Raw genomic sequence first — 18,897 nt, forward strand, 5'->3', positions numbered from 1 at the left:
TTTTTTCAGATTTGAAATGAACCAGGTCTTGCTTAAATCCCATCAACATCATAGACACATGATAGTTATAAAGGAAATATATATGAACAGTTTAGGTGACCTTAAGACCATTTTAGGATTAAGAACAATGTAGGCTTCATCCACTTAAAGGAAAAAAAAAGTGATTCTGCTTGATAATTATTTGAAAATGTATATTTTTTGTATTGCTAGTCAGTTATGCGAAATGGTAGCATACTTTTTATAAATTCCTGTGAAGTTGTGGAGGATATCTGGCTAATTTCCCAGTCAGTCATGATTACAATTCTATGCCTTCAACAATTTTCACAGAACTAATTTAGCCTTCAGTGGCAAGAGATGTTAAACCTAGGTCAACTGACATCCTTCTTGCACAACAGCAAGTCTTCAGTTAATTATGTTGCATCTAAATGTATGTTCTGTGTTGTCATACTGAGTAAACTAGATCTAAAAATACTAAAAAGGAAACACATAATTGATGGAAATGAACACGCAGACTGCCAGCATGGATTATTTAATAGCTTCTTCTAAACGTGTTAGCGAGGAGTTTCAGCTCCAAGTCTGTTGTCCAGTGACACAGCAGTTGTGTCCTACAAGCAAGATCTTACCAAGCGCTAGTAAAGTTAATACTGTTTTTCAGGCTAAGTTCTATTCACACATGTACAGAAGCATTAAAGTGCATCAAATCAGCTTGAGTTAGACTTCTTATGATATGAGGCTTCTGCTGGATTACATATTCATTTTACCACATCAGATAGATAATAGTGGGAATGAGAGTTTTTTATTAGTAATTAGTCCTGTACAGGAACAGTTCTATACTATTACAGTGCTAAATCATTTAAGTAGCACTTCCCTCTAGAAATAGAAGGTAATGCCATAAATTCTTTCTAGGTGATGTATTGTAAGGAAATTTCAATAGGTAATACTGTACAGGTGGATATGTAGTTCCACAGTAGTATGTCACTCAAAGTAAAGCCTCCTATTTATTTGCATGGAAACTATAACCGATACAGAGAAAACAATAACACTGTTTGATAGAGCAAATCCTCAGCTGCAAAATGTCATTTCTTAATGTAGTCACTACTATTAGCTATGATTTTTCTCCAGCAATGAATAAGAGCCCGCGTGCCACACTTGTAAAAATCTACATGGCTGTCTGGAACGTGGCTTGTCTTTCACATTGCTGTCACCACTACTGAAATGCACCCACTGCCATCCTGTGTTCACATTCACTGTTTGTTCTCCAGAAACATTCAGGAAGTGCTGATGAAAGTCAATGGATTCTATTTTTCCTACATGGAGAAACTGAGTGACACACTTTTGCTTCATCTGCACATCCATGTCAGATGCCATTTTGTCAGACTGCCCCTCTGCTGCCATTGGTCACGCAGCAACAAAATGTAATGGAATACTGGTGGGAAGAGACCTCTACTGTTATACCATCAACATCTGCCTCTAATATCATAGGCCAACATAATTAAATAGGGGCATTACTTTTGGAGCGCCCTCATATGAAGATTCTTACTCCAGGCAAATCTTGTGGTACTGTTTGTTTCTTCTTGTATGAATCCTGTTCATGCTCATCTTAGTCTGAAGGGTGTCTGTATCACCAGCAACACAGCTCTATATGCTTAGGAGTATCAGATGAACTCGTCTCTCTACTCTTGCTTGTTCTTTAGCACATATGTTTACAGCAGTCATCATTGCTTGCTCAGATTTGTACATTAAATCTTTTCATACATAGTGTGGGCCTGTAAGCCCTGTACAATTTTTGGTTATACAATTGTGTCACTCATCTGCTTTTCTTCCTGATCAGTTTGCATTCTTGCTGTGGGATAGCTACACAATGTGGGACGTGACTCCAGATCTCTTGTACAGCTAATCCTATAATTCCACCTTTATATGTGTGCCATCCTCCCTACTCCATTGCCAGCAGCAGTCCTGCTGAAGGCTGTTATCCATTTTAGCTTTTCTCTCCTCAATGTCAGCCAGATAAGAACAGCTGCATCCTGGAGAGTACCTGCAGAAGCACAACAAGCCTTCTGATTCAGCAACTGCATTTTTCGCACCTGCATATACTTTTTGGAGTATATGGCAATATGTAAGATGAGATCGATGTGATACAGAGGTCTGGGAATTCTCTACATTTGTCTATCTGCTCTGAAGAGCCAGATATTTCTTGTCAGGGCTTCAGACACTCCTGGTGAGAGCCCCAGGCAAAGAACTGGCTGCATGCCACAACCCTGTTTGCAAAGAAGGGGAATTTTCGACAGAAAAGACAGAAAAATGCCAGAATTGTGAAGTCTTAAACCCTTGGAAAACCTGAGGTGTTAGACAGCTCTGCATAAGATGTTGGTCCTCTGGGTATTCCAGGGAGGAAATTCAAGAGACCTGTTTTAGCCGTGAATCTAGAGGTGCCTTCATGGCAAAATATTTTTGAGTAGCTGGAATATCAGTTTCCAGGAACATCATTACTTCATTATTACTCTGTAAGAAACTTATGTGTAAAGAATTCATTTGGTAAATGACTGATGTAAAAAAGGGTATGTGCTGTTCAGATAAAATTTAGATCTGATTTAGAGCAGAAACCAACTAAGGGGTTAATTCAGGTATTGGAAGGGAGCTCTGAAGGTCATTCAATCCAGTCCTCCTGCTAAAGCGGATTCCCTAGAGTGGATTGAACAAGAAAGTGTCTGGGCAGGTTGCTTTAGTGTTCTGTCACTTTCGAAGAAGTTTTTCCTCATATTCATATGTAACTTCCAATATTCCATCCAGTTTGTGCCTGTTTCCCCTTGTCACTGGGCACAACTGGAAGGACCCTGGCCCATCCACTTCACTCCTGCCCATTAGATATTTATAAGCACTGATAGGATCCCCTCTCAGACTTCTCTTTTCCAGGCTGAACAGCTACCAGCAGATGAGACTTAGGGCAAAGAGTGGTGTATTTGGAAGTACTGTACCTGTATTTCTGATTATATTGCACAGTCAGTTGACATTCAGTGACTGAAGCAATACCTGTAATGTTATTAAAAGAATATTTTTATAATCAACTTCCAAGACCTATGGATTGATTCTTAAAAGAAACTAAATCCTAAATGTAAGGCTTTCCTCTGCAAAGGTTATCCAGCAAAATTTCATTTGTTAAACTGAGGTTAATCTCCAGTGAACTTTTTTTCTTAGGGACCAACTTTTTTTGTTGTAGTTTTTAGACCTGCAAATTAAATGGTTTTTATTTGTCTGCATGGCTCTTCCTAGGACCATGGACTTCTCTGCAAGCAAATTAGTGTAACCAGAAATTTCAACCGTGCAATCATTCATGTTTTCCTATGTAGTACAGAAACAAAGTGGTTCAGGATGCATGTAATGAGCGACGCTGGCAATATTGGTGGTAGGTGGATGGTTAGACTAGACGGTCTTAGTGATCTTTTCCCACCTTAATGATTCTAAGATGGTCTGTTAATACAGAAGAGATGAGGAGACAGAAAGGCTTCCTGGCAGGAACACGTTCCTATCTTTGTTCTCTTTAGAGTTCTGTGGAATTTTGCATATAAGAGCAACCAAATCAGACCCATGTATTTTTTTTTTTGTGTGTGTGTGTGTGTGCATGTACTATGTTAATAAATAATAAGGAAGGAAATGAGCTAGAGGAGATGCTGCTGAGGTTCTGAGATGTTGAGTCAGGATTTCTGCATACATCGTTTGCTGCTTGTTTCTTCTGTGATGGAGATTTTTGCAGAAATTTGAAAGTTATCAGTGGTTGAGGTTCTTTAAGTAACCTTGGTGACACGTGGTTCATTTTTTGAAGTGTAGCTGTTTCATATCATGTTATACTATCCTGTTATTGTTGTTCTAGGCTTCTTGTGCTTTCCCATTTAAAACAACCATCTCTAACTCTGTGCAGCAGAAGATATGCCTGGTCCTTTGAGTCATGATACCACAATGAATCTGTTTCTTACATTACACAGATATGTAAATTCATTCCTTTTTCTGCTCATGATCTTTATTTTATACTTAACTATCACTCTATTGTCACTCTAAATATCTTTCTTAGCCTTCTACATGCAAAGCTAACACTGCCTCTGATAAGATTTTTGGCTATAAAATATTTTCTTTTTGCACAATTGGAGCTGTCAGCTTTAGGCAAAGTTCTGAGTGAGGGGCTATGCAGTGTTATACAGAGGTGTCACCAACGCTTTATCCTGTGGGGTTTTCTGGCTAGCAGGGCTGTGAGCCAGACTTTGATGGGAGCACGGGTCCATGTGTCAGGCTCTTCTCAACTTTATTTGTAGAGACATCTCCTAGGGCGCTATGTGGAAATGGTCAGTGTGCTGGAGGGGAGAAAAAAGAGATGGGCAAGATGTTCGGATATGCTGAACCATTCCCACCCTGTGGTATCCACAGGAAAAGCTGAGGTACTTTACCATTGATTTTAAAGCAGTATTTGGCCTTTCCAACTAAATAAATAGTTCTGTGGTAGATAATGACAAAATACATAGCTGTGACAACCTGAGTAATAAATATCTACAGGGAAGAGAAAAGGAAATTGTGTATTTTTGCAAGATCATAACAACTATATATATGTTTCAGAAATAACTGCGTATATGTTATATATAATGTTTTAAATACACTTGACTCTTTCCTCCTTTGAAGTCTTATAAGTAGCCAATTTAATTAATTGTGCTTGATCTCACAGATTTCACTATGAGCAAATCCTATTCATCTAAAAGGTCAAGAGTAGTGCCTCAGTGTATATTATCTACAATTCTCTTATGTATAATTTAATTATTCACATTTAAGTAGATGTTGTTTGAAATTAATAGATACTATTTGTTACTATCCACAGGTGACCACTGTGCCTTACCACATACAGAACTATTTGTTTAACAAAATGTAAATCCATAAAGTAACCTATTAAAAATCCCTTCACTCCAACATTTAAATATTTGATTACTGAAGAAGTCCAGTGCTTTTCTTAAAATCTCACAGATGAACAAAAGGAAGTTAAAAGGTCTACTTTCTCCTCCAGAGATGCTCCTAGCACTCATTAGCACTAATATGAAGGATATATAAACACTGACTTGAATGTCCCCATCTCTCTAATAAGAAGAAATAATACCAGAATGTCACTGCCTCTGATCTTTGCTCCTCCCCAGAAATAGTGTGTGTTTGAATTTTGTTTTGATCTGAGGAAGTCTGGTCTATTAGCTAATTCCAGTTTAACCTTTTCAAGATTTTTTACAAATCTACTATGTGTAATGTTGTCTGGAAAATGAAACACTAAGTTCTGAAAGTGCGTTAAAAAAAAATGACTCAAGCTCTATCAGATTCCACTGCAATATCAATTTTGATGTACCTGATATTATACAGAAATCCAGGAAAGCCAGAACACTCTGACTTACTGCTATTTCTTTGTTTTCTCCATCCTCCTTTTCCTCTACATGTCATTCATGTTCTATCTATTGTAACGTATTTTTGAGATAATCTGGGATGTTCACAACAGGGCCATACATCACTCAACACATCATCTGAAAATGAGGGATGCCTAAGAGGGTTTGTTTCTTTATGAAAGAGCTGGGAGGAAGGCTTCAGTTTTTTAAAAAGTGTGATTGGTACACAGAAAATACATGAAAACTGATGAAAAATGAATTTGACACATGATCATGGTCATAATGCATGCTTTTGTGTACAGATTTTCTCTGCAGGTGCAATTGTGGACTATCAAAGCCAGTGTTTAGTCTAACTTCCTGGATAAGCAGGAGGGAGCTGCGTTCTGAATAGTGCTAGAAGTCGGATTTAAACCACATTTTCCAATCACTTTTTCAGACACGTCTCCTCTGATGGTGCTGCCAGAAGTGTTGTTTAGCTCCTATTTTTAGTTAAAATAATTTTATTTCTTGAACTGTTGATGGGCAACAGGTAACTTTACAGTTTGTGTGGATTGAGCCTAAAGAGATGGAAAGGGAAAGAACTCAGAGGAAATATTTGGGAGCAGAGTTGATCAGTCTTAATAGATACATGGTAATGTGTGTAAAAGTAGTACAAAGGTGAAATAGGCTGCTGTGTATCTTTATTTGCACATGTTCTCTCTGTTAATCTTCTCATGCAATAACTGAACTGAGATAAACTATATTACAAATTAATAAAGCAATAGGTAGAGAAAGCTAAATGAATACGTGTGTGATGAAAAGGAAATGAAGGACTACCTGATGCTGAGATATACTGAATATTAATTAATTCTATCTAATGTCTATTTTGTATGTAACTAGTATCATGAAATTTACTGATTGCCTGGGATTGCCTTGTACGTATATTTTTGCTGCTAGTCTTCAATTTCATTTACTCAGCTAAGAAGTACAAGTTCTTTTTCATAAATGGGATGGATTGCATAGACAGTAGAGGTGGAAAGTGAGTTAGTATACAACAGAATTACTTCAAGATGCAGAATTTCATTCATTCTGTTTTTTTTTTTTTTCTGTCATAAGAACTCTGCATTATGGAAATGACCACATATGTACAAGGGCCGCTTTGAAAGTAATGCCTCCTATTTTATGACGTTAACCTACAGTGTCAGAGGCTGATGTTGATGGTATGGCAGTAGAGGTTGAACCTTCCCAACAGTATTCCATTGCTGTGTGACAGATGGCAGCAAAGGGACAGTCTGATATATTGGCATCTTACACGGATGTGTGGATGAAGTAAAGGTGTGTCATTGAATTCGACCATGTAGGAAAAAGAAGTTTGGTCTTTTTAGAAGTTACAGAGTTAAGAGTATTATAAGAGTAGATCTTTGTTATCTGTTTTGTAACTTCCAAGACAATTCTGAAACGTTGCTTTAGTAGCTGACACTCTGGGTTTCACTATGTCTGCTGTTTCTTCTGGCTGAATTGTTGGTTTGGGTTAATGATGACTGAGTCAGAAAATTAAAATCTTGTCTTCTTTAGAACAGGAACTAGATTTGCTATTGTAGCAGGAGCTGTGTTAAGAAGCTACAGATGAGGACTTAATGAGTGCATTTAATAAGCAGATAGGTGGGGGAGTGGTTGTACAGGAAGCAAAGAGAGCCCTGAGGAAGATGGGTAGTGGAACGGCTGTGCCTGACTGGATAGCTAGCATGGGTTGGGATGGAGTAATTTACCAAGTTTTTTTGAATATTTTATTGAAATCTTATACCTGGTTTTCATGTTGTAATAAGTATAATTTGGGGATCTATTTAGAAAGCTGTGGTAAAATATTTTTATAACTAGAAAATTTTTCAGTGGAAAGACCAAGGATTGAACTGAGCTTAGAGACTGAGCAAGTCTTAAAATTGAAACAATGCATCTAATTTTAATAGAACTTTATTGTCCAGAAAATTACAGTAGAACAGATTTTAATAAGAAATTCTGCTGAAGAGAATAGGGATGGAGAATTCTTATTTTCTCTTGAAAGACAAATAAAAATGTAGGACTTTGGACCTGTAAGAAAGTACCCCTTTCCTTTAACTAATGTCCTCTATCTGAAATTGGTGTGCATGACCATTTTGTGTCAGGCAACTAAGAAATGAGTGCTGTTTTGAAGACCAAGTGAGTAGGATCTCTGTTTTATGTTGGATGGTAAAAGCTTTTAATTGTTCTGCCTATCCTCATGCTAGAGCTCCGAAAAATAACAGTACAAATCTAACACCAAGAAGTCATCAAATGGAGATAATCTAGTCTTCAGATACAAACAGTCTCTATAAACGATTTCTTCTTGGTAATTTTAATAATTACTTTCTTCCCCCATGGGGAGAAAACGTTACTAATGCAGGTGAAGTAGTTGGTAGGGTTCCATAATAGTCTGTAGAAACTGTTAAGAGAATTGCTGAGGAAAAAAAAAGAAATGGGTAGAAAGATTATTAAAAGGTACTTACTGAAGTGTGATTTTTCTTGAGGCACTTGCAAGCAGTTCAGTCTAGCTTCTTGCTGAGGTGGGAGGAAGCTGGCTATTTCTAACTCATGGCTATTTGAGAGTAAGCATGTTCCCTGGGAGAAGTACAAAGAAAATTGTTCTCGTTTTATTTGCAGAAAAATGTGTTGATGTTGTTTGTTTGTTTGTTTTGTCTTTCTTTCTCTCTTTCTTTTTTTCCTCCTAGGAAGAAAGAAGAACAGTGCAGGTGAAAATAAAAGACAACCATGTCTTTCAGTAGCATCATGGGATTATGCTGAGGAGAAAATGTAAAATCTTTATTCATAGCAATTATTTAAACTAATAAGACAAATTATACTTTAAGACTAAGGGTATTTCTACCAAAGTATTAATAACTTCCAAGCTTTTTGGATAGATGTCATCTTGTAACATATTCTGTCACCATAGGTCACAGAGTGAAGCATGGGACGTCTGTATATCGTGACAAATCTTTCCAGGAAGAGAAAGGGCTTTCATCTATCCAAAGGGGTGTGATTTTAAAAACAATAGAAGTATTTTAACAGTCAGAAACCCACATGTTTGTTTTGGTTTGTAGCTTGCAGTTGCAAGTAAAATGTAAAGAAGAGCTTTCTTCATACTGCTGCCTTGTCTCCTCAAGCAAATGGACTTGTAGAAGAACAATGCTTGTACAACGATATGCATTAACGCTAGAACATAATGTATTTGAGGCTTTGGATAATGACATACAGTCTTGGATTCCTGGAATATTGTTGTGGTAAAATGCACTGTCAGTTACTTCTCTGCTACTTTCTCCTTGATTCAGTACTGGACAATCCTTTTACTAAACTTATGCTCTTGTATGGCACCAAGTATTGTTGTTGTTGTTGTTGTTTACTTAACAGGTTCATGAGATTGTCCTGAGTAAGTCCAGCATGGTAGAACAGCATATGGTTCTGACAGACTGAAACTGGCACTTCCAGCCTGCCATAGAGTGAATTATTCTAAAAACCATGGCTTTTAGTGAAAAAAAAAGTTTGTTTTCTTTAAGACTATGGGGCAACTTCTCTCAGATTATGTAAAACAAACACTGAGAAATTCATATTCTGCTGTGGAGAAACATTTCATGTGAATGGATGCTTAGAATCACAGTGATTAAAAATTCAGGATACCATCTTTGTAAACTATAATTTGGAGAGCTGTGAGCTGTGTTTTGTAATCAGTGAAATTACAGGCACACAATTGCTGTTTTCTTTATTAAGCTCATATTTCAATGTACTGTTGCAAATCCATTTTGCTCTCCAAATAATGTCAAGAACTCATCCAGCCCATCAACACTCATCAGAGCAGTATTCAAAGTCGGGGTCCCATGGCAGGTTTGTTTAGAATGACATGAGGACAAGAGACATGTTGTATGAGATTATATGTTGCAAGGGTGTGAGGAGGTAGCGTATACTCTTCCAGTATGGCAAGTGAATATCATAATGGAAAAGTCACAGAGAAAGATGGTACAGAAATGACTTCAGTGTCCCCCGTGGTTATAAATTTAAGCTAGCATAGCAGGGCATGCTAGTACAGTTACTTTCAACTAGGCTACAGACGTACATCTTTGTCCAGAATAGTTGAGTACATTTGTCTTCACTGGCACAGGTGGGGAAAGTGCTTTAATCTTCTGAAAGTTTCTATTTGATGCAAAAGAATGTAGATTTTTTTAGCATTAGATAACATTTATCAGGTGGTTTACAGTTGGGGAGGTTGTAGCTTTTGAGTGGCAGTAATAGTAATATGTAGAGTTGCATCAAGCAGCTCACTGAAGGACTGTTAAGATATAAATGCAGTTTGATTTAAAGGGAAGAGGGAAATGCGGATATTAGTAAAAGAAAGGATAGCTTGTTGCCTTATCAGCTCTTGCAATGCTGAGTAGCAATGGCTTGCTTTTGCAGAATATTCACTTGAAAAGTGTCCTAGAATTTAGTTCTACTTTTCTAGACTGCCACTTGGCTTTTTCAAGGCTTTCTAAGCTTGGCCTATGTGAATTAAACCTGATCTGGTTTCTGCTTCATTTCATAATTAAGTACTTTGATATTCAGATTTTCTGCTTTGAAATGTTTCCTTTTTTTTTTCTTGTTTACTTTCTTGAAAATTTTCAGATGATATTTATAAAAGTACAATGTGGATGTCTTAAATTACGTTTTTGATTGTAGTTAGAGGTGCTTTAAAATATTGGTATGTTGCTTGCGGTAGTTTCTTTGTGGTCGTGAGAAACAGCTCTGCTTTGATTTTGTGCCTGTGGAATCTTGTTTGTTTGATCTCAAGTCTTGAGGATGTTCCTATGAGCAAGTGGAAGTTGAATGCTAAGAAGGCTGTGGCCTAGTTTAATGTCCTTGGTTGGCACAATCAAATTCTCAGATACCTGAATCTCTCGTGTAGTGCATATACAGCAATTCAGTGGCATATGCATATAATATGATCTTTGGCTGCCCACCTTTGTCGAGATGGAGATAATTGAAGTGCATTCTGTGTTTTAGGTAGAAAGGCAACTAGAATGACTTTCTGCAAACAGCATTAGTGATAACAATATCAGAAAATGTGCTCAGTAGAAAAAGGTTATTGTGAAGTATCTATTTTCTCATCATTTAAAACAATTTGTGGAATGGAGAACATGCTATGCAATCAGAGATTTTAACCTTGAGATGATAACTTTTTTACAGTATATAACTTGAGTTAATTTTTTTTAATCCAGTAGAAAATGTTGAAACAATTACTGATTGAGAGCATGAACTAGACAAATTCAGATTGGATGCTAAATATCAAATATATAAGGGGAAGTTCTTAGGAGCTCTGGGGTGTGGTGGATTTTCCATTGATATTTCCAAAACAAGTCTGAAAATCTTGTTCTAAACACATACATGGTCTGTGTTTACTTGTCTTTTTTATTTTTTGTTCCCCCTTTTTTGCCCCCAGTCCTTGTATTGACAAAAGGCTTGAAATTAATAACAGTCTATTCAAAAACATGGGAGAAACCTTGGTTAATTAAATGAAAATCATGAAGCTTGTAAGTGTGGCTGATTCCCCTCCACTGTCTTCATATCTACAAAAAATGGGGTAAGTTAAAATGGAAATATAAACCTGCTTGCTGAGCACAGCACATTATCACTGAAAGGAAAAATGAAATGACTCTAAATATGTCAACACTGAAGTTAAAATGGCTGTGATTTGTTTTTAAGTTGCTTCCCTTATGTTAGCATACTCTGAGGTACAAAGAAGGCATGGTATGAAATAGCACTTAAGTTGTTTCATTTGAGTAGTACTTTCTCACTCATTAGCACAGCTTATTTGCAAGCTCACTAGATAAGCAGATGTATTGGTATTCTCCTATTATTATGGTTTTATTGCAATACTTATGCTAATATAGCTCATGTGAACACACTCTTCTGAATTATGAATTCTGAAATCTTCCCAAAGGGAAAGTCTAGCCACGTTAGTAATTTGATATGGATGATTATGCCCATTTCATTTTGAAGGTAAAGTGTGTAATAATAAGTTTGCTATATTTTTAGTTTTACTGGACATCCTCATAAGCTCAGCAAATCTATTTTTTCCAAGCAAAACATGGAGTAGTCTTGTAATTCATCTAGGGTTTCCAGGCATATATTCAAAGTCTGATATTCCATGGTGTGTTAGAGCTAATGCAAGGAGGCAGGTCACCACCAGCACAATAATCTAATGTAACCTCGGCAGTTTTCTTTTGATATATGTATACTACATCATTAGATATTAGGATCAGAAATCCCAGCCTGGGTAATGCTGTAAACAACATCCCCCACCCCCCCAAAAAACAAAACAAACAAACAAACAAAAAAAACCCAAACAAATAAACAAAAAAACCACCACAAATGATGAACTGAATTTTTCTCCAGAGGGCTGATGAGGGGTGGCTATATTTCTGTACAGGGAACAGGAAGGAGGTATTATAAGATTCATGATGTTCAGTGCATTCAGAGATCCCCTGCAGTATGATTCCCTACACCATTTTTATCAGTGAATCTTGTATTAAAGGGTGAGAGTTCTGCATCCAGATGCAAACTCCAGTTTACATCTCGATAGAGTGAGTTAGGGATACATTCAAGTTAACTTTGAAATGAAGACATATTTCTAATCTGTTATTATTCTAATAATAGAAAGGTTAATAAAAAGAGGATGGAATGCACTTCTGGCTTTCCCATTGCAGTTCCCCAATGGATTGCTTTTTGACTTGTGATGTAAGCACGATCTGCTGACCAATGGCAGATATGATGATGATGTTGTGTAGGATCTCTAGTGGCCAAGTGTCCCTGGCATTTGAACTAATTTCACATAAGCTACTACAAAATAGATGTTATTTATTTCTGTGATTCATATCAGTGATCAATCTGAAATAGTAATCTGAAGAGAAAAATCTTCTTAAATCTTTATGAATGTCTTGAGAACCAAGGTGACCCCTAGTAAAATGGATTTTAGCTGCTTTTAAGTTTTATGCATGTTTTTCCCCCCCCCATGGACTTTCTCATTTTCAATGGAATCAACATTCTTGACAAAATAATTGTTAGTAATTGTTGTACCAGTGTCAGTTTTAATAAACCATTCAAGTAAAAAATAATTTACAGATCCAGCCATTACCTATGTGTCACCAGATAAAACTTTCACATTCTTCAGCACCTGGCTCTTATAGCTAGTAGCTTTATTTTTCTTTCATGCTATATATATATATTTTTTTCATGTTAATAATAGAGCTGTCATTTCTAATAAAATATGAAACAACCATCTGGGGAAATAACACTGATGATAGATAGAGCAGGCTGAAACACTAGACTGAGCGAACACAAATGCTCAATAGCTTGGAATATAATTCTGTCATTGAACCGAACCTGCAGAGGGACTAGGACTGGATGGTTGGGGGCAAAACTGTTTAATGCTGAGGAGGCTGATTCAGTTTCTGTTGGGACTCATGAGGTCGCTGAAGTCAGGTCAGACTTCTGAGATTTGAAGGGGGTCCTACAATAAAGAAATTGATGTCAAAAATCAGACAGCATTCATCTGTAGAGGAAGATCCCATAGAGGCAGGAAAGACGGAAATCTTTTGTTAGCTTCTCTGCCAGAAGATTCCCTTTATTTGTCACCTATGTTATTGAGGAAATAGATATCCCATCAGAAAATGTGCACACAAAGGGATACAGGGAGCTCTACAGATCTTGTTTTTCATCTGATGTTAGCAACCAGAATTGAAGGTAGAAGGAACAGTGCTTTAGACATACATGACCTGTGTAGTAAAGATTTCTTTTCCATGTAGATCTGGGAAGTGTATTTTCTCTCTCCTTCAGTCCTCTTTAATAAAGTTTGCCAAGTAACTCAGAATATATGCTGTCAGCCATCTGGCAAAATTTCTCCTTTCTGTTTTTTCCCTCTGTTCCAGAACTGGAAATTAACACATTTCTCTTCTACCTTTACAAAATATTAAAGTTCTGGATGGACAGTCCATTGGTATCACTGTTAATGTAAATAATATTGTTTCCTTGGCCCAAACACTGAAAACAAATACAAGGGGGGCAGAACCAGTGGGGAGGATCCAAGTGCATAAGAAAAGTAAAGCTGCCTATTTAAATGATAATTATGCTCTTCTCATCCTCCAAATAACAGCTAGAATGTCTGTGTTTTTCTCATTGAGCAGTCTGGTTGGCTAATGGACGATGTCTATTTGCAGTTAAAGCTATTGCAGTGTTGACAATGAAGCATATACGTGGAACAGGATAATCAGTGTGAATGCAGTTTTATCATCAGTGTTAATTATCTAATATTTTCCAGCTTACAATAATGTGAAAATTCCTTAGGCATAAATGAAAATGAACCCATCAATTACAATTTTTCTCAAGGTAATAGCTGACAGAACATTTGCCTCCCCACAAAAAAATGGATGCAAGAGGAAAAATTAACAAAATTAACAGCTTATTTGTTCAGGCTTTATAGTATATAAGCGTAGCCATATATTATATTATGCACATTCTCATCTCCTCATGGTGACTGGAATTACTCATAAAAATCTTTCTTTATAAGAGGTTTGTATGAGCAGCCTCTTCTAATATTTCCAAAAAAAAAAAAACCACACTTCTAAAAGCAGTGGAAAAACCCTGGTCTTAAATATAGGTTGTGAACGAGAGCAAAATTGATCTAAAAGCTATCCTTTAATAATTCTCACAGATTTTGTACATCAGTGCCTAGGAGATTCTGCACTGCTTTGTGTAGAAATAAGGCAAATACTCTCTGGCATGTCTCCTTTATATTCCTGAACAACTTGCCCTTTTCATTTTATTTCTTGCAGTAGAGAACTAATCTCAGTTATAGTCATTCCAATCAGATATTCTCAAATGACCTTTAAATACTGGGGTGTCCCTGGAGATTGTTAACCTCCATCTTGAATAAGCAACTTAAGTTAACAGGGAGTGAGGGAAACCACGAATACACAATAATTTTCAGGAAAAATAGTCCTGGCAGCCTTATAAACTCTTTTTCATTTTCATTTTGAAGTTTATATTCAAATGAAAACTGGAAGGCTCTAAATTACTTCCTTTTAAATAAACAAAGCCAACGTAGCAATTATTCTTAAAACAACTTCCAGAAACCAGGTGACACATGGCTGTGGGCTTGTTGAGCTTCCAAAGGGTAGTAAGCATCGGACATCTAGCTTCTGTTTGCATGGAACAAATGCTTGGATTTGAATGCTGTATTCATTGTTAATATTCTGTAAGCATTTAGACTTCTTGTGCAAACTGCAGTAAATGGGCTTGCTCTCAACAAAAGCCCTAAGCAGTGAGCCGTTTCTACTCCTGAAACTGATTTTTAGATACCTTATCACAGACAACAGTATTAATATGGAGTGCTCATGCTTTATATATTGATGAGCTACTGTACTTTCTGCTTAGTTTCTTTAGAAAGCTCAGAATTATTTTTGTCATCACTGACCAAACATTATGAGACATGTCCAGAAAATTCACCTACTTAAACAGCTTTGCTTTGCGTAGCACTATCTCTAAACTTTTGATAAACTCAGTTTTCTATATTCTTTTTGAAACGGCTGTTCTTTCCTACATGACCTTTATAGAGCACTGTTTATAGAACAGAGATCTTTATTAAATCTGATACCTATAACAAAGCAAGTTAAAGTAACTTCCAGCTATTGACCAGTCACACTAACTGTTGGTCATTATGCCACTTTTTTGCATGTGACAAACATAAGTAGTTGTATTTGCTATGTTTATTTTCTGAGGCACTTGAAGGTTCAGAGTATCAGCTTAGTTGGCAGAGCAGACTGAATGCACAGTGTCTCTTCCATAGGCATAGAGCGCAGGGTTGTTTTTTTTTTTTTTTTTTGGTCAATTGTGAAAACCTGTTTTTGCAAGTAAATTGTGCAGAAAAGTGTCCCTGTCTATGGCAGGAGAGTTGGAATTAGATAATCTTGGTTTCATTCCAACTCCATTCTATGATTTTACTAAAATATTTTTTTATGTTGATTTTATACTGTTCAAAAGGTTTTCTTTTCTTGCTTACTATGAAGAATTCTTTATCTATACCTGCCTTTCTCCAAAATGATTTTTGTCTAACACATTCTGTACTCAACTTATCCTCTGAAGAAATATTAATTAACTAATCAATTTGTTGTGTTTCTTCATTTGCATACCCGGAATCCCATTTCTGTTTTGAAGGTCTAGGTCTTCCGTGTGATTGATATTTTTGAGTTTGTAACTGAGGCAACTTCATGCCCAATGGCCAAAATAGGAGCTTTGTAGAGATCTGTATGTTGTCAGCACAGCAAGGAAAATAGAAATGGAGGTGGATTTGAAGGAATGAATAAAAAAATTTTTGTTGGAATACATTCATTTTTGTGAGTTGTGGAAGGTGAGCCTCAGCAAAGTAGGAGTTCAACTGACTTCAAGGGCCTTATGAATCCTCCAGATAATCCTGGGCTTTGGAAGATAACGTGATACTCATTAGGGGAATACCAGCAGTGCTAAAGCTCACCAAAGAAATCTCCTTTCCTTTGCCACAGGAATGATGCTGCATCTTAATACAGATTGAAGACCCTAATTTTAATGGGATGTCTGTCAGTGTGCTGAAGCACTGCATGGACTTGGCAGAGTTCCGGCACTAACATTGCTTGATGCATGGAAATGAAAATTTGATGAAGGCATCCTTTGCAGTTTCTCTCACTTTAATTCCTTTAATCAAAGTTTTAATCAAGTTATCATGTGGCTACACTGTGACTGTAATTGTATATGTGGATTTATGTGCAACATATTAAAAAATCTTGCAACAAAAGCGACAATTTAAAATCTTATTTTTCATGCAGGAATAGTCTTCCCGCTTTCTGCTATTAAGAAATTGGATGTAATTGCTTGTCAGTAGGTAGTTGCTTGGGAAACACTTAGATGAATCTAGGGAACAAAAGAGGGAAAAAAATACAGCTTGAGTTAAGCACAGAAAACCGGTAAGTTGAGCAGATCTCAGAATTAAAAATGTTACAAGTTTCCTAGTAAGAATACTAATTGCTTACAAGTGTGAAGGTTGAAGCTTCAATTTCATTGTGTGATAAAAAAATAATATATTATATTTCTTTTTTCTTAAAAATAGGAATTCTTTCTCATAAGTTCGTAATATTTAGATATGACTGTAACAATACCATGCTCCTCTTTCTCTCACGTTGAAAACAATTGTATTCAAATGTATGTGAAAACTTGATTTTTAATTATCTGACAAAGCTAAATATTACCTTCCAAGAATGGAATGTTTTGATCCATAATCATTTTTCTTTCCACTTACCTCATTTCACACAATGCAGAACAGTTTTGGTATATATCAAACTGTGGACAACACTTCCCTTAGAGATTAATGTATGGTCTTAAATATTTTATAAACATTTATTCATAAATATACATTTATACATTTATAAATATAAATCCCAGAAGCTATGCTAAGGTAAATGCATGATGTGGAAGTTATCTGAGGCAGCCAGCATGGCTTCAAAAAGGGCAGACTGTGCCTGACCAATCTGGTGGCCTTCTATAGTGGAGTGACAGCACTGGTGGATGAAAGAAGGGCAACTGATGTCATCTACCTGGATGTGTGCAAGGCCTTTGACATGGTCCCACACAACACCCTTATCTCCAAATTGAAGAAATATGGTTTTAAAGGCTGGATTATTCCGTGGATAAAAAATTGGTTGAAAGGTCACAGCCAGAGAGTTGTGGTCAACAGCTCTGTTTCCAGATGGTGGCTGTTCACGTGTGGTAGCCCTCAGGTGTCTGTCTTGGGACCTGTGATCTTCAACATCTTATCAGTGATATTGACTATGGGATCAAGTGCACCCTCACCTAGTTTGATGACACCAAGCTGAGTGCTTCAGTTGATACTATAGAATGAAGGGATGGCCTGCAGGGGATATGGGCAGTCTTGAAAAATGGGCCCACATTAACCTAATGAGGTTCAACAAGGTTCTCAGTATTATTTGCTCTGTGATAATCAACAGGATTTGTTGTGCTAGTTGCTATGGGAAGAAATATGAAAAAAACATAGGTCTTTGTTTCCCTGAGACAAGCATCCTCTATGCAAATCATCAGCTTTTTTCAGTGCTGTGATTGATGCTCAGATGCATCAGTGGGATACTGGAAAGAACAAAGCAGAGTCATCATAGGTCTGTCCTCCTATTGTGAGTGAAAATGTTCTGCCACCTTTTCTTTATCAGGTGGCATATGTGGAGATGTTTCTTCAGTTTGCCATGCTGTCTTTTTGTTTTGACAAAGTTACAACTGGGTAAATCCTTTCAACAGTACTTCAGGTTTTCAGTTTTCTACCTCTCCTTTGAATTGCTTTCTCCTCAGTATATTTAACTGTCTTTTTCCAAGTCTTTTATTTCTTTTCTGAAATATTGCTAGGCAACATGTTCGTGGCTACTAGTACATCAAAATCTTCAAACTTTTAACTAAGTCAAAGAGAGAATTCCTGCTAGTTCCTTGCTCCCATTGCTTTGGAACTACATGACTGATATCAGAGATATTAGAAATCACAAAGATTGATTTCTTGTTTTTATTTTTTATTTTTTTATTTAGTTTTTTAAAGCAGAAACCATAACCATAAGTGAGATTGCAGTTTGTATTGGAAACCAGAAAGTTAAAAGAAGTTTAGTCTATGCTGATTTGTTTGTAGGCAGATTGACTTTTTTCTTGTCCTTTAAAGTGCACAATTTCTCATTTCACAAGGGTAAAAAAGCCTTGAACAAAAGTAGTTTGGACTGTATTTTTTGAGTAACAGTTCCTTAATCTCTTTTTGAGTTTTCAGGTCATGTTTTAGTCAGCAAAACAAATACACTTCTCAATGTTGTAGGCAATGATAACACCAGGATAAACACAGGAAATGCTTTTATTAATATGATCTAAGTATTTAATTGCCTTCCTTGTAGTTTAATCTTATCTTTACACATTGAAGCAGTGCATATTGTACACTTCTGATTCTCAAAGGACAGCTTTTCATATGGTATTGTGGAATAAGACGTTATCACCACAAACCTGACAGACCTGTAAGGTTGCTTGTCAGCCGAAGGGCGAGAAAGTTTGTTATAATTATGGAGAAGATGTACAAAAGATCATAGTTTGCAAAAGACAGTGCTGAATGCTTTTATAATTAAAGAAAAGGGATGAAGTTAGGATGTGCCGTGAATGCTGGGCTCCTAAGAGAAATGAAGTGTCAAAATCCAATAAGTCTCAAAGCAGAGAGCTTGATCTCCAGATGATGCATTTACAAACAGTTTAAAATTAAAGAAACAAAGCTTTAATTTTTGATTGATGAAAAGACTGTTATTAAAAAGTCTAAATTCCTCAGTTTTGGAGTCACACTTAGGATAAGACCATGTTTGTGAAAGCCTGGAGTACAAGACTCCCATAATTACAGAATCCATTCACTAAACAAACAATCTAC

At 36.5% G+C, this 18,897-nt stretch overlaps 1 long non-coding RNA gene across 1 annotated transcript in view; it reads left to right on the plus strand.

Moving 5' to 3' along the window:
- LOC116217089 overlaps window positions 1-16,235 on the plus strand; it is a 95,824-nt gene extending 79,589 nt beyond the window's left edge. The window contains exon 3 of the long non-coding RNA XR_004161044.1: window positions 15,977-16,235. This is a non-coding gene — a long non-coding RNA (uncharacterized LOC116217089). The remainder of the gene's footprint in view (window positions 1-15,976) is intronic.
- Window positions 16,236-18,897: the final 2,662 nt, after the last annotated feature.

This window comes from Meleagris gallopavo, chromosome 12 (assembly GCF_000146605.3).
Source record: "Meleagris gallopavo isolate NT-WF06-2002-E0010 breed Aviagen turkey brand Nicholas breeding stock chromosome 12, Turkey_5.1, whole genome shotgun sequence".
Taxonomy (NCBI): Eukaryota; Metazoa; Chordata; class Aves; order Galliformes; family Phasianidae; genus Meleagris; species Meleagris gallopavo.